At 44.7% G+C, this 15,504-nt stretch overlaps 1 long non-coding RNA gene across 1 annotated transcript in view; it reads right to left on the bottom strand.

The window, feature by feature from the left end:
- The window catches only part of LOC143817334 (uncharacterized), a 154,802-nt gene that overhangs the window by 73,026 nt on the left and 66,272 nt on the right, over positions 1–15,504 (bottom strand). The window contains exon 3 of the long non-coding RNA XR_013224125.1: positions 12,701–12,780. This is a non-coding gene — a long non-coding RNA (uncharacterized LOC143817334). The remainder of the gene's footprint in view (positions 1–12,700; positions 12,781–15,504) is intronic.

Here is a 15,504-nt window from a genome sequence, read left to right as displayed (position 1 = left end):
ACAAGTGATAATTAAAGCCAATCACATGACCTGAATCAAACAGAAATTTTGTGTCACGCACGTGGTTGTGGAACCACAGTGCCATGGTCCAGAGAGAGCCTGTAGGGACGTAATTAAGTGACAAACTGGTTCTTCACTAGAGCCCCTGATGGTGTGGGTTAGGCTACTTTCACACTAGCATTTTTTTTAATCCATCGCAATCCGTTGTTTTGGGCAAAAAACGGATCCTGCAAATGTGCCCGCAGGCTGCGTTTTTTGCCCATAGACTTGTATCAATGAACGGATCGCGATGGATGGCCACATGTCGCGTCCTTCGTGCAACGGATACGTCATGTTTTGTCGGACCGTCGGCACGAAAAAACATTCCAGTGAATGTTTTTTTGTCCGTCGCATCCGCCATTTTCTACCGCGCATGTGCGGCCGAAACTCCTCCCCCTCCTCCCCAGACTTCAGAATGGGCAACTGATGCATTGAAAAACTGCATCCGCTGCCCACGTCGTGTACAAATTTCACAACGTGTGTCAGTACGCCGGCCCGCCGCATAGTGACGGACCCGTACCGACGCAAGTGTGAAAGTAGCCTTAGGCTTGAACCCAGATGGCCACCAGATGCTACTCCAGGATAGCACCCGGAGGCACAGTAGCTGCCCCCCAGAGGGGCAGGGAAGCAGGACCGGCCAGGAACTGGTTAACAGGTGGATGTGTGGCTGGTAGACTGAACAGATTACGGATCAGGACTACACAGCTGGTAAGCAGGACAGGTACTGGATCGGAAACAGACAAGATAAGTTCAGGAACACTGGCCAGACAGGATCACAGCCGTCAAGTGATTACATCAAACCACTCTACTTAGGTATTTACATTTTTATGCAATGTTAACAGCAGCAACTTTGTAGGTAAAAGAATGGCAAGCCTAAAGCTACTTTCACACTAGCGTCGTGCACTGCACGTCGCAATGCGTCGTTGTGGATAAAAAACGCATCCTGCAAAATTGCTTGCAGGATGCGTTTTTTCTCCATAGACTAACATTAGCGACGCATTGCCACACGTCGCAACCATCATGCGACGGTTGCGTCGTGTTGCGTCGGACCGTCGGCGCCAAAAAACGTTGCATGTAATGTTTTTTGGTGCGTCGTGTTTGCCATTTCCGACCGCGCATGCGCGGCCGGAACTCCGCCTCCTCCTCTCCGCACCTCACAATGGGGCAGCAGATGCGTTGAAAAACAGCATCCGCTGCCCCCGTTGTGCGGCGCTTTCACTGCTTGCGTCTGTTCGTCGCAACGACGCAATTCGTCGTGCGTCGTACGACGCTAGTGTGAAAGTAGCCTAAGGGAGATCTAAATTCCAATTAGAACTGAATACTGACATTAACCCCTTAACGACCGCCGATACGCCTTTTTATCGGCGGCCGCTAAGGGTACTTAAACCACAGCGCCGTTAATTAACGGCGCTGTGGAAAAAGTGAATAGCGCCCCCCAGAGTCGGATTTTCTCTGGGGTCTCAGTTGCCGAGGGTAGCCGAGACCCCAGAGAACATGATTCGGGGGGTTTTTACCGACCCCCGAGTTGCGATCGCCGGTAATTAACCGTTTACCAGCGGTCGCAACAAAAAAAAAAAGCGATTTGCCATTTAATTTCTCTGTCCTCCAATGTGATCGCACATCAGAGGACAGAGAAATAGGGTCCCCGATCGCCCCCAATAGCCCCCCAATACTCACCTATCTCCCCCGGTGCTCCTCGTGGCTCCCGATGGGCGCCGCCATCTTTTTTCCGGGGAAAAAATGGCGGGCGCATGCGCAGTGCGCCCGCCGCCCGGCACCCGGAAGATCTTTGGGGTCTCGGCTGCCGGGGGTAGCCGAGACCCCAAAGAACATGATCGGGGTCGGTTTTTACCGACCCCTGTTTTGCGATCGCCGGTAATTAACCATTTACCGGCGACCGCAAAAAAAAAAAAAAAGCGATCTGTAATTCTCTGTCCTCTGATGTGATGGCACATCAGAGGACAGAGAAATAGGGGGATTCGGGGACCCTATCATACTTACCCGGTGTCCCTGGGTCCTCCTGCGTCTCCTCCTGCCGGCCGGCTTCTTCCTCGGGAAAGAAAATTTAGGGTTAGGGCTAGGGTTAGGGTTAGGGTTAGGCTACTTTCACACTAGCGTTTTTTGGCTTCCGTCGCAATGCGTCGTTGGAGAAAAAACGCATCCTGCAAAAGTGCTTGCAAAATGCGTTTTTTCTCCATTGACTTGCATTTAGCGACGCATTGCGACGGATTGCCACACGTCACATCCGTCGTGCGATGGATGCGTTGTGCTTTGGCGGACCGTCGGCACAAAAAAACGCTACATGTAACTTTTTTTGTGCGACGTGTCCGCCATTTCCGACCGCGCATGTGCGGCCGGAACTCCGCCCCCGCCTCCCTGCACCTCACAATGGGGCAGCAGATGCGTTGAAAAGACAGCATCCGCTGCACCCGTTGTGCGGCGCTTACAACGCTAGCGTCGGTACGTCGGCCCGACACACTGCGATGGGCCGAGTACGACGCTAGTGTGAAAGTAGCCTTAGGCTTCTTTCACACTTGCGTCGGTACGGGGCGGTCGCAATGCGTCGGCCCGACGTACCGACGCACGTTGTGAAAATTGTGCACAACGTGGGCAGCGGATGCAGTTTTTCAACGCATCCGCTGCCCAGTCTATGTCCTGGGGAGGAGGGGGCAGAGTTACGGCCACGCATGCGCGGAAATGGCAGACACGACGTACAAAAAAAAGGTTACATTGAACTTTTTTTGTGACGACGGTCCGCCAAAACACAACGGATCCAGTGCACGATGGACGCGACGTGTGGCCATCCGTCGGTAATACAAGTCTATGGGCAAAAAAGGCATCCTGTGGGCACATTTGCAGGATCCATTTTTTGTCCAAAACGACGGATTGCGACGGATGCCACACGATGCAAGTGTCAAAGTAGCCTTAGGGCTAGGGTTAGGGTTGGGGCTAAAGTTAGGGCTAGGGTTAGGGTTAAATTTAGGGTTAGGGTTGGGGCTAAATTTAGGGTTAGGGTTAGGGCTAAAGTTAGGGTTAGGGCTAGGGTTGGGGCTAAAATTAGGGTTAGGGTTGGGGCTAAAGTTATGGTTAGGGTTGGGGCTAAAGTTAGGGTTAGGGTTGGGGCTACAGTTAGGGTTAGAGTTGGGATTAGGGTTAGGGTTTGGATTAGGGTTGGTATTAGGGTTACGTTTGGGATTAGGGTTGGGATTAGAGTTACGTTTGGGATTAGGGTTGGGATTAGGGTTAGGGTTGGGATTAGGGTTAAGGTTAGGGTTGGGATTAGGGTTAGGGGTGTATTGGGATTAGGGTTAGGTTTGAGGTTAGGGTTGAGATTAGGGTTAGGGGTGTGTTGGATTTAGGGTTTTGATTAGGGTTATGGTTAGGGTTGAGATTAGGGCTGTTTTGGGGTTAGGGTTGTGATTATCGTTAGGGTTGTGATTAGGATTATGGATCGGGTTGAGATTAGGGTTACGGGTGTGTTGGAGTTAGGGTTGGAGTTAGAATTGGGGGGTTTCCACTGTTTAGGTACATCAGGGGGTCTCCAAACACGACAGCAAATTTTGCGCTAAAAAAGTCAAATGGTGCTCCCTCCCTTCTGAGCTCTGCCGTGCGCCCAAACAGTGGTTTACCCCCACATATGGGGCATCAGCGTACTCGGGATAAATTGGACAACAACTTTTGGGGTCCAATTTCTCCTGTTACCCTTGTGAAAATAAAAACTTGGGGCTAAAAATCTTTTTTGTGGGAAAAAAAAATATTTTTTTATTTTCACTACTCTGCATTATAAACTTCTGTGAAGCACTTGAGCATTCAAAATTCTCACCACCTATCTAGATAAGTTCCTTAGGGGGTCTAGTTTCCAAATTTTGGTCACTTGTGGGGGGTTTCTACTGTTTAGGTACATCAGGGGCTCTGCAAACGCAACATAACACCCACAGACAATTCTATCAAAGTCTGAATTCCAAAATGGCGCTCCTTCTCTTCCGAGCTCTGCCGTGTGCCCAAACAGTGGTTTTCCCCCAAATATAGCGGGTACCAGCATACTCAGGACAAATTGGAGAACAAATATTGGCATCCAATTTCTCTTGTTACCTTTGTGAAAATAAAAACTTGGGGGCTAAAAAATCTTTTTTGTGGAAAAAAATAATATTTTCTATTTTCACTACTCTGCATTATAAACTTCTGTGAAGCACTTGGGCATTCAAAGTTCTCACCACATATCTAGATAAGTTCCTTGGGGGGTCTAGTTTCCAAAATGGGGTCACTTGTTGGGGGTTTCTACTGTTTAGGTACATTAGGGGTCTGAAAACGCAACATAACGCCCGCAGACAATTTTATCAAAGTCTGCATTCCAAAACGGCGCTCCTTCCCTTCCGAGCTCAGCCATGCACCCAAACAGTGGTTTACCCCCACATATGGGGTACCAGCATACTCAGGACAAATTGGACAACAACTTTTGGGGTCTAATTTCTCTTGTTACCCTTGTGAAAATAAAAACTTGGGGGCTAAAAAATCTTTTTTGTTAAAAAAAAAATTTATTTTTATTTTCACGACTCTGCATTATAAACTTCTGTGATGCACTTGGGCATTTAAAGTTCTCACTACACATCTAGATAAGTTCCATGGGGGGTCTAGTTTCCAAAATGGGGTCACTTTTGGGGGGTTTCTACTGTTTAGGCACATCAGGGGCTCTCCAAACGCGACATGGCGTCCGATCTCAATTCCAGTCAATTTTGCATTGAAAAGTCAAATGGCGCTCCTTTGCTTCCGAGCTCAGCCATGCGCCCAAACAGTGGTTTACCCCCACATATGGGGTGTCGGCGTACTCAGGACAAATTGTACAACAACTTCTGGGGTCCATTTTCTCCTGTTACCCTTGGTAAAATAAAAATTTGGAGGCAAAAGATCATTTTTGTAGAAAAAATGCGATTTTTTTATTTTCACGGCTCTACGTTATAACCTTCTGTGAAGCACCTGGGGGTTTAAAGTGCTCACCACACATCTAGATAAGTTTCTTAAGGGGTCTAGTTTCCAAAATGGTGTCATTTGTGGAGGGTTTCCACTGTTTAGGCATATCAGGGGCTCTCCAAACGTGACATGGCGTCCGATCTCAATTCCAGCCAATTCTACATTGTAAAAGTAAAACGACACTCCTTCTCTTCCAAGCTCTGCGGTGCGCCCAAACAGTGGTTTACCCCCACATACGGGGTATCGACGTACTCAGGAGAAATTGCACAACAACTTTTGTGGTCTAATTTCTCCTGTTACCCTTGTGAAAATAAAAATTTTGGGGCAAAAAGATCATTTTTGTAGAAAAAAATGCAATTTTTAATTTTCACGGCTCTACGTTATAAACTTCTGTGAAGCACTTGGGGGTTCAAAGTGCTCACCACACATCTAGATAAGTTCCTTAAGGGGTCTAGTTTCCAAAATGGTGTCACTTGTGGGGGTTTCCACTGTTTAGGCACATTAGGGGCTCTCCAAACGCGACATGGCGTCCGATCTCAATTCCAGCCAATTCTGCATTGAAACAGTCAAACAGTGCTCCTTCACTTCTAAGCTCTGCGGTGCGCCCAAACAGTGGTTTACCTCCACATATGGGGTATCGGCGTACTCAGGAGAAATTGCACAACAAAATTTGTGGTTAAATGTCTGTTTTTACACTTGTGAAAATTAAAAAAAATGGTTCTGAAGTAAAATGTTTGCAAAAAAAAGTTAAATGTTCATTTTTTTCTTCCACATTGTTTCAGTTCCTGTGAAGTACGTAAAGGGTTAATAAACTTCTTGAATGTGGTTTTGAGCAGCTTGAGGGGTGCAGTTTTTAGAATAGTGTCACACTTGGTTATTTTCTATCATATTGACCCCTCAAAATGACTTCAAAGGTGATGTGGTCCCTAAAAAAAACATGGTGTTGTAAAAATGAGAAATTGCTGGTCAACTTTTAACCCTTATAACTCCCTAACAAAAAAAAATGTTGTTTCCAAAATTGTGCTGATGTAAAGTAGACATGTGGGAAATGTTATTTATTAACTATTTTCGTGACATATCTCTCTGATTTAAGGGCATAAAAATACAAAGTTTGAAAATTGCAAAATTTTAAAAATTTTCGCCATATTTCCATTTTTTTCATAAATAATCGCAAGTAATATCGAAGAAATGTTACCACTAACTTGAAGTACAATATGTCACGAAAAAACGATCTCAGAATCAGCGGGATCCGATAAAGCGTTCCAGAGTTATAACCTCTTAAAGTGACAGTGGTCAGAATTGTAAAAATTGGCTCGGTCATTAAGTACCAAATTGGCTCTGTCACTAAGGGGTTAAAGATGTTAAAAAGACAACATAAAACAAGAAGAGGCTCACCAGTTAGTTCAAAGTTGAATTACAATCATATCACATTACCGCTCCTGGATGCAGTTACACATGGATGATAACGAGGTTTCACACATTACAACAAAGAAGCAACTTCCACATGAGTGAATACTTTTAGGATGCTGTGTCTTGTTTTGGCTTTGCTTAGGATGTGACAACATTTCTTAAATGGCCATGTCATTATGTGTAAGAGGTTTACAAGGTCACTCCATATGCAGACTTCATATAGGCTATACTCAATGCAATTAACCTTCAGGCCTCCTCATTAATGTACTCAACCAGCTTGTCTTTGTTAAATGATAAAGGAATTCTTGAATAGTTACCTGGAATCAATGGGATACCCCAAAAATATGTAATAAAAGTTATTCAAACCCTTAATCAAAACCTTTAATTAACATTTCATCACATTTATTATGTCTTTGATACTGTATTACTAACCAATCCTACTATATGCATAAATAGCATTTACAGGAATAAGGGTTCAACTGATTTATACACTTTAGCCAGGGCTGGACTGGGACTAAAATTCAGCCCTGGGATTTGAAGTTACACAGGCCCACTTGTCACATGGTGACTGTATAATATTTTTGTACACTTGTAGTTTACAAGAAGTGAGGGGAGTGTAACACGACTATATAACATATAATCACAGCTGTATCCAGCATTACAGCTCAGTCCTATTTATGGCTTTTAGTTGCAGTACCAAGAAAAGCTGCTACTTTACCTACATAACTGGATCTCGTAGATAATGAAAGGATGAGACAACCAAAGGCTATGGAACCTCATTCTGATGCTCCATAAACTTTGCCTACAGCCACTTTTGGCTCCACTGCACAGCACGAGACCCGGTGACTCTGAAGAGCGGTGACATCAGTAACGTCACCGCTCTTCAGATATTCCGGGTCTTGCGCTGAGCTCGGCGACTGTGAAGAGCGGTATTGTTACTACCGTCACCGCTCTTCAGAGTCACTGGGTCTCGCCAGGTCTGGGCTAGTAGTGGGGGTGTCTGATAGACACCTCTACATTACTTACACCAGGTATTGATAGCAGCTGACATTACGCAGCTGACATCAACCCTAAAAATCATTACACATACCAGAATTAATTGCTTTGGCGGCTGGGAAAAGCAGTAGAGTTAGCGCTATTCCCAGGCATTGGGTGCTAACTACAACTGTCATCATCCTTGCCTCATCTCCCTGGGAAGCATTTCTGCTGTATTTACATGCACTGATCTCAGGCCACTAAACGAGTGTAATCGACAATACTGAAGTCGTTTGCTTGTTTCCCGGCCTCTTTACACCAACTGAGAAAGAATGATGGGGACAGAACAATCACAATTAGATCAATCTGTCCCCATACAGTATCATGTTATCAGCAGCACATCTACAGTTTACACCGGCGATGTGCTGCTGAGAACAAGGATTTCTGTGCCCACATAAACAATCCAATCGCTCGATGAATAGGCAGCATTTTGCTTGTTTAGTATAATACACCCCATAGTCCTCCATATATTATAATGTGCACCTCAGTCCTCCATATAGTATAATACACTCCTCAGTCCTCCATATAGTATAATGTACTGCCACAGTCCTCCAAATAGTATAATACACTCCTCATAGTGTTCCATACAGTATAATGCACAGCCATTGTCATCCATGTAGTACAATTCACTTCCCATAGTATAATGCACCCCATAGTTCTTCATATAGTATAATCTATTCCACATAGTCCTCGATACAGTATAATGCAGGCCACATATAGTATAATGATGCCACTCCAGAGTATAATGCAGCCGCCCCCAGAATATATTGTAGCCCCCTGAGTATAATGTAACCCCCAGAGAATACAATGCAGCCCCCTCATATAGTATAATGCAGCCACTGCATATATATGGTAGCCCCCTCATAGAGCATAATGCAGCCCCCCATAGAATATAATGTAGCCCCTCCATAGAATACAATGCAGCCCTCCTCATATAGTATAATGTAGCTCCCCATAGAATATAATGTAGCCCCCCATAGAGTATGATGCAATCACCCCTCATAGAATATAATACAGCCCCTCATAGAATATAATGTAGCCCCCAGAGAATGTAATACAGCCCCCCATAGAATGTAATACAGCCCCCCATAGAATATAATACAGCACCACATAGAATGTAATACAGCCCACCTCCCCACAGAATATAATACAGCCCCCCATGGAATATAATGTAGCCCCCATAGAATGTAATACAGCCCCCCATAGAATGTAATACAGCCCAGCCCCCATAGAATGTAATACAGCACAGCCCCCATAGAATGTAATACAGCACAGCCCCCATAGAATGTAATGCAGTCAGCATCCATAGAATGTAATACAGCACAGCCCCCATATAATGTAATAAAAACCGCCATAGAATGTAATACAGCCCTTCCCCATAGAATGTAATACAGCACAGCCCCCATAGAATGTAATGCAGCCAGCCCCCATAGAATGCAATGCAGCCAGCCCCCATAGAATGTAATACAGCACAGCCCCCATATAATGTAATAAAGCCCCCCATAGAATGTAATACAGCACAGCCCCCATAGAATGTAATACAGCCCTCCCAATAGAATGTAATGCAGCCAGCCCCCATAGAATGTAATGCAGCCAGCCCCCCTAGAATGTAATAAAAACCCCTAATAGAATGTAAAATAGCAATGTAATGCAGCCAGCCCCATAGAATGTAATGCAGCCAGCCACATAGAATGTAATGCAGCCAGCCCCCATAGAATGTAATGCAGCCAGCCCCCATAGAATGTAATGCAGCCAGCCCCAATAGAATGTAATAAAGCCCCCCCCCCATAGAATGTAATACAGCACAGCCCCCATAGAATGTCATACAGTCATAGACGCCGGTATAGTTGAATGCGGGGCTGGGTGGGGCAGGCGATCGGGGGGGTGAGTTGGAGCTGGCAGGAGGAGTCAGCCCTGGCACCGCTGATAGCGGCAGCGGCCCAATCCTGGCACCGGCCCTTCTGGCATTTGCCAGAAGTGCCCAATGGCCAGTCCAGCCCTGACTTTAGCCAGTACTTTAGATAATTGTTACTTGTGAGCAAACCTGCTCAGATAAAGGGTTATGTGAGCATGCTAATATGTTCGAGTCCCCGTGGGTGCATGTCTCGCAGCCGCAACACATGCTGGGTTTGCCTGTTGGGCTCAGGAACTCGAACATATTATTGGAGCATGCTGAAGTCACTTGGTTAGCACCAGAGCATGCTCGATCACCAGTAATTATCCAAAATGTTTTTTTTTTTTTTATAAACATCTAATGCACAAATAATTCTATATAAATACTGGATGCACAAAAATAATACATACTGTACAAAGACAAGACCATTTGATTTTCAGGTGTTCAATCTATCTGACAAAATCTTCTCTTCACCATTAGAACAAGGAGAGTTAGACTGGTTGACCATACAATTCAGACTCTGGCACAATAATAGTCCCCAAATGTTGAGCGCAAGACATCCCTTTTTGGAACTAATTACTAGTCAAAAAGGATCTATTTAAGATAAGATCAGGCACACAAAAAAATATACTAACCAAAAGTTATTAACAAAACACAAGTTTTGTGTTTTATTATTATTTCTCTTATATAGCTACACTGTGTTCCAAATTATTATGCACAAAGAGTTTAGGAGTGATAAGGTTAGAATTTTTTTGTTTGTCATTTAAACTCATTGATGGTGATGTGTGTCAGGAGTCTTTATATCACTGAAAGCAATTGCAGATACCTGTGCAAATTAGTTTGGCAGGTGTGTCCAAATAAAGGCAAGACTACTTAAAGGTAAGGTACCGCGTTTGTAGATCATTAATAAATCACTGTAATGTAGCATAACATGCTGCTATAACCAAGTTTTAAATGCATGTGAAACAGATTTCGTGTGTTATATGTGTTTAAAGAAGGAACTGGGGGCTGACATCTTGGTTTTGCAGCAGTAGCAGGGCACTAACAGTGTCATTTTACAGCACCCAATGGACATAGGAGATAATAGACCGGCGAGGACCCTATCTTTAACATTGGAGAGGTGTTAGCAGTGAGCTGGGCACGCCTCTGTGGGCTGCACAACTCACTGCTGTAGGTGTGACTAGCAGCCATTTTATTATAGCCCAGTGCTCTCTGCCCAGCTCCACTTACTCTCTATCACAGGAGCTCCATTCACTCCATTAAGCTGCATTCCCAGCCTGCAGAGAGAGGTGACACCTGACACCTCTCTCAGCCATACAATGTATCTCTCCCCTCCCTCCACAATGCCTGGCCATTCACTGCAGACCTGGATCTCCTTCTTATCTTACTGAGGGATGAGTCACAGACAGCTCTGCACAGACAATGCTGCTCCATACATAAACACCAAATAAACTGACTGTGCTTCTGATGCAGTAACTGCTGGTGATAGCAGATCACAGGGCAGTCACACACAAAATGGCTCTGCCCTGTGATGCTGCTCTTCATTCTGCCCTAGGGATATTACACCACCCAAAAGGGGAGGGAAATGCTGATGTCAGCAGTTACTGCCCAGATTTTCCAGCTAACAGTAAAGCTGGTAAGTCTCACTATAGCTGCTTGAGGTCTAAAACGGAAAATGCTCCCCCTAGTGGTCAATATATATATTTGTAAGAAAATATATAATATTTTTCATATAGAAATGTTTGCAAACAGTGCAAACATTGCATTAATACATTTTATTTACTATTTTAAGCTTAATTTCACAAAAAAAAAAACTACAAAAAAACTGGTGGCACCTTCCCTTTAAGAAGGCTGTTCCACATTATTAAGCAGCCTACATTTTTTGCCAAAATGGGAAAGAAAAAGGATGTGTCGGCTGCTGAGAAGCAACAAATTGTGGAGTATTTAGGTCAAGGCATGACTACAATCAACATTGCCAAGACACTTCATCGTCATCATCGCACAATCAAGAAGTATGTAGCTGATTCCCAGCACACACGTGTGCGCGCTGATAAGGAAAAATTGAGGACTCTTTCCAACAGGCAATTGCGCAAGGTTTAAAGAGCAGCTGCAAAAATGCCTTGTCATAGCAGCAGATAAGTTTTTGAAGCTGCTGGTGCCTCCAACGTCCCCAGAACAACAAGATGCAGGGTCCTTCAGAGGTTTGCAGCTGTGCGTAAACCATCCTGTCGACCACCTCTATCCACTGCACACAAGCAGAAACGGCTCCAGTGGGCCAAACGATACATGAAGACTGACTTCCAAACTGTTTTGTTCACCGATGAGTGCCGTGCAATGCTCGATGGTCCAGATGGATGGAGTGGAGGATGGCTGGTTGATGGACACCCCATGAAAACACGGCTAAGGTGCCAACAAGGAGGAAGTGGAGTAATGTTTTGGGCTGGAATCATGGGGAGAGAGATTGTCGGCCCCTTTATGAGCCCTGAAGGGGTAAAGATGAACTTCATAATCTATGTGGAGTTTCTAAAACAACACTTCCAGCCATGGTTCAAGAGGAAGAACCGTGCTTTCCGCAGCAAGATCATTTTCATGCTTAATAATGAACCGTCTCATGCTGCAAAAAACACATCTGCATCTCTGGCTGCTATGGGCATAAAAGAGGACAAACTTATGGTGTGGACACCATCTTCCCCTGACCTCAACCCCATTGAGAACCTCTGGAGCATCATCAAAAGGAGTGTCTATGATGGTGGGAGGCAGTTCACATCTAAGCAACAGCTCTGGGAGTGTATTCTGTCCACATGCAGAACAATTGAAGCAGAAACCATCCAAAAACTGACAAATTCAATGGACGAGAGAGTTCAGAAGCTTCTTTCGAACAAGGGGTCCTATGTGCAAATGTAACATAACCTAGAATAAAGTTTTCACTTGAAAACTGTTTGATTTCATTTTGTAATAAGCTGATAATGCTTATAACTTCACAATTGACCATTTTTTTGTTCAAAATAAAAAAAAAAAGGTTGAAAACTCTGCTGTGCATAATAATTTGGAACATGCATTTTGAGTGTTTATTTTTTTTAAAAAGATACTGTTTTCATAGGCAGTTTGTTCCAAAACATTGCAATTATACTAGAATAGTAGATGACTGGAAAACAACAATGACTGCAATTCAGATAGGTAATTTAGAGTAAATATGAGGAAATATTATTTGCATAATAATTTGGAACACAGTGTAAAAGTTCTTGAACTTTAAAACATTTTTAAAACTCACTTATTGCACTTGCCCTGTACTGCTGAAGGTTGAGGCCTTAAAGTGATTTTTTCTGGTAGCATAAGACTGTTGAGGACACTTACCTTATGCAATCATATTGTAAAAGGGACTTCACTGTAGCAGCCCTATAAACCGGCAAGGAGCAGAAGAGGCATTGCTGGACCTGCAAAGAAATCAACAGGTGACTGCTGCTTGTGTGATTATTCTACAGAATGTCATCACTTTGCCACAATTTTGTCTGATCTCGGACAATCCCTTAAAATGGAAAGTCTACTACTTGTTCAATGCAACAGTTCCCCATGTAAAATAAAAACAACATATACTTCCCCTCCCAGACCACCGCCATTCCAATATCATCAGTGCTTTGACTGCTGGCTGTTACAAGACATTCTTATGCCATGTGACCACTGCAGCACTAACACACGGTGGCTCATTGGTTAGCACTGCAGCCTTGCAGTGCTGGAGTCCAGGGTTCAAATCCCACCAAGGACAACATCTTCAATGAATTTGTATGTTCTCTTCATGTTTGTGTGCGTTTCTGCCGGGTACTCCGGTTTCCAGCCACACTCCAAAGACATACTGATAGGGAATCTAGATTGTGAGCCCCATTGGGGACAGAGATGATAATGTGTGCAAAAACTGTAAAGCGCTGCGGAATATGTTAGCGCCATATAAAAAATAAAGATGATGATGATTTTCCGTAGACAAAACTGTTTTGACAAGGGAAGTGTGAGCACTTGGATATAAATGTAAAACTTAGCCTTTACTAGGTATGTATTAAAATCAAATCACGCACAACACATAAGTTAAACAAGGGAAGGGAGGGAGAAAAAACCCTAGTGCAGTGGTGAAGCCTATACCGACACAGAAATGGGAAAGAGGTAGGAGTAGTAATAGATATGCTGACAGTGCTAAGTAGTCACTACCTGTGACCCTATAGAGTACAGATGGTAGCCTTGTATAACTCCTTATACCATGCTAGAATACACACAGACAATGCCACATTATAAGGGAGGGCTATATGTATGTCATCCACTAATACTCCTTATGATTATTTATGGGTATGCCCCTGTCTGTACAATACCCATGCCCTGTATGGCACCGTCAAAAAATACCCTTATCAAATTGTCTTTTGTCAAGATAGAACAATTCTTTCTTTCTAGGGTTGTATGTATGTTTTTCAGTACCTTAAGAAGCCAAATTATTGGTTACATGTAACCGGCATAGTCAAATCCACATAAATGTGACAAATTTCAAAAGTTACTTATTCAACATACATGTGTGTATATTTAGCTACTGTCAGTACATATGATAGTGTGCTAGAAAAGCTTATTAAATGAAATTAAACCACCAATATGCATCCATATAAACATGGGATCATGCTGCCCTATAAATAAAGGTTATGCGCATCCCCTATGGTCACTATTGTGTGGTAATTATGTATTTTACACCAAACACTTTTTGTAAGACGCCGGCATGTGCAAATTTGCATCATATTTAGAACCTATTAGTATGGAAAGATCTCACCCCGGAGTTGGAGAGACTCCATTTGTCACTAGGTCTCTCAAAGAAAGTGGAGTGACAATCAAGCCTCTGTTTAGATAAGGCGTCTCCTGACGCGTTTCATCCTTATAGAATCATCAGGGGAGTATTTCAACCTGTGTTAGCTGCAGCGCCCCAGAGTCCTGGTCGTTGCAGTACTGTGGCTCCGCCACTATGGGGAGCCATGGTGCGTCCGATGGCACTGAAGGAGTTCATCTGATCAGGTATCACAGACACCAATACATTTCACAGCCGGGCCTCCGGGGGGAGCTAAGGGTTCTATTCATTAGGCCACTCCCCACCATAGTGGGTAAACTGGGGGTCAGGCAGGAAGTTAGATCAGAAAGCTGACTGGATTGGACGAAGCAACACCTAGTGGCAGAGGGTGTTGTGGAGGAAGAGACAGTAGGGTCTCTGTCAGGGGTGGGATCCTGACAGAGGCTTGGCATTGAAAAGAACGTAACGGGTCCGCGCCAGCTCCGGGAAGCGGCGGGACCCAAGAAAGGACTAGAAGCGAGATAGATTGTGCTGAGTGAGAAACGAGATCAAGCAATAGGAGAATTCCAGTAGGGGTCGTGCTGTAAGACCGGAGCAACACCCTACTGAGGCGCACTACCGGTGGCCGGAACGCCGAGGGAGTATTATAACATTCAGCTTCAAGCAATACTCTAAACAGCGGCAGGACAGTCAGTTTAAGGCGGGCTGTCTAACACATATCACCTATGAAGTCTTGGGAGGCAATTGCGGGAGAGGGGCGTCTCTAGGGTCCCGGAAGAACTCCAGGCCTATCCGACAAACGGGTGCCGTTCTAACTGTAACATCAGGAAGGGACGGAAGATTAGAAGAACATCATTTAATCGAGTTGTGAGGGAACTTAAGAAACAGACACAACGGTTGTGGGGTACTTTCCGTAAGCACAGCAGGGAAGGACTACAACACATAGCGCTAAGAAGGAAGGCACCGATTTCCACCTGTGAAGTGAACTCTGGAGGTGCCATTGGACCGGCCGGACTTGCGCAGCCTGGTGAACCGTATTCTGGACTGAGGACTCAGAGATCTCCAGTAAAGAGGTAAAGAGACTGCAACCTGGTGTCCTCGTTATTTACCGCGACCTGCACCCCACAACTGCACCGTTACAACACCTCTTATTGCACTGGACGTCCCCCACTGACAGACAGGGCCACGGACCGGGTCTAGCCACCGTGACAACCCCAGAGCAGAGACCCAGAGGCCCGGCTCCGGGTACCCCTCGGCCCTGCGGTGGTGTGGGGGCGCTCCAAACTTGGCGTCATGAACAGGATCTACTTAAGCCTGAAGAATCAGGTCATGTGTGCCTTGGAACTGT

Source organism: Ranitomeya variabilis, chromosome 1, assembly GCF_051348905.1.
Source record: "Ranitomeya variabilis isolate aRanVar5 chromosome 1, aRanVar5.hap1, whole genome shotgun sequence".
In the NCBI taxonomy this organism is placed as follows: Eukaryota; Metazoa; Chordata; class Amphibia; order Anura; family Dendrobatidae; genus Ranitomeya; species Ranitomeya variabilis.
The sequence above is the reverse complement of the archived record's forward strand: the minus strand, read 5'-3'. Positions and strand labels throughout refer to the sequence as shown.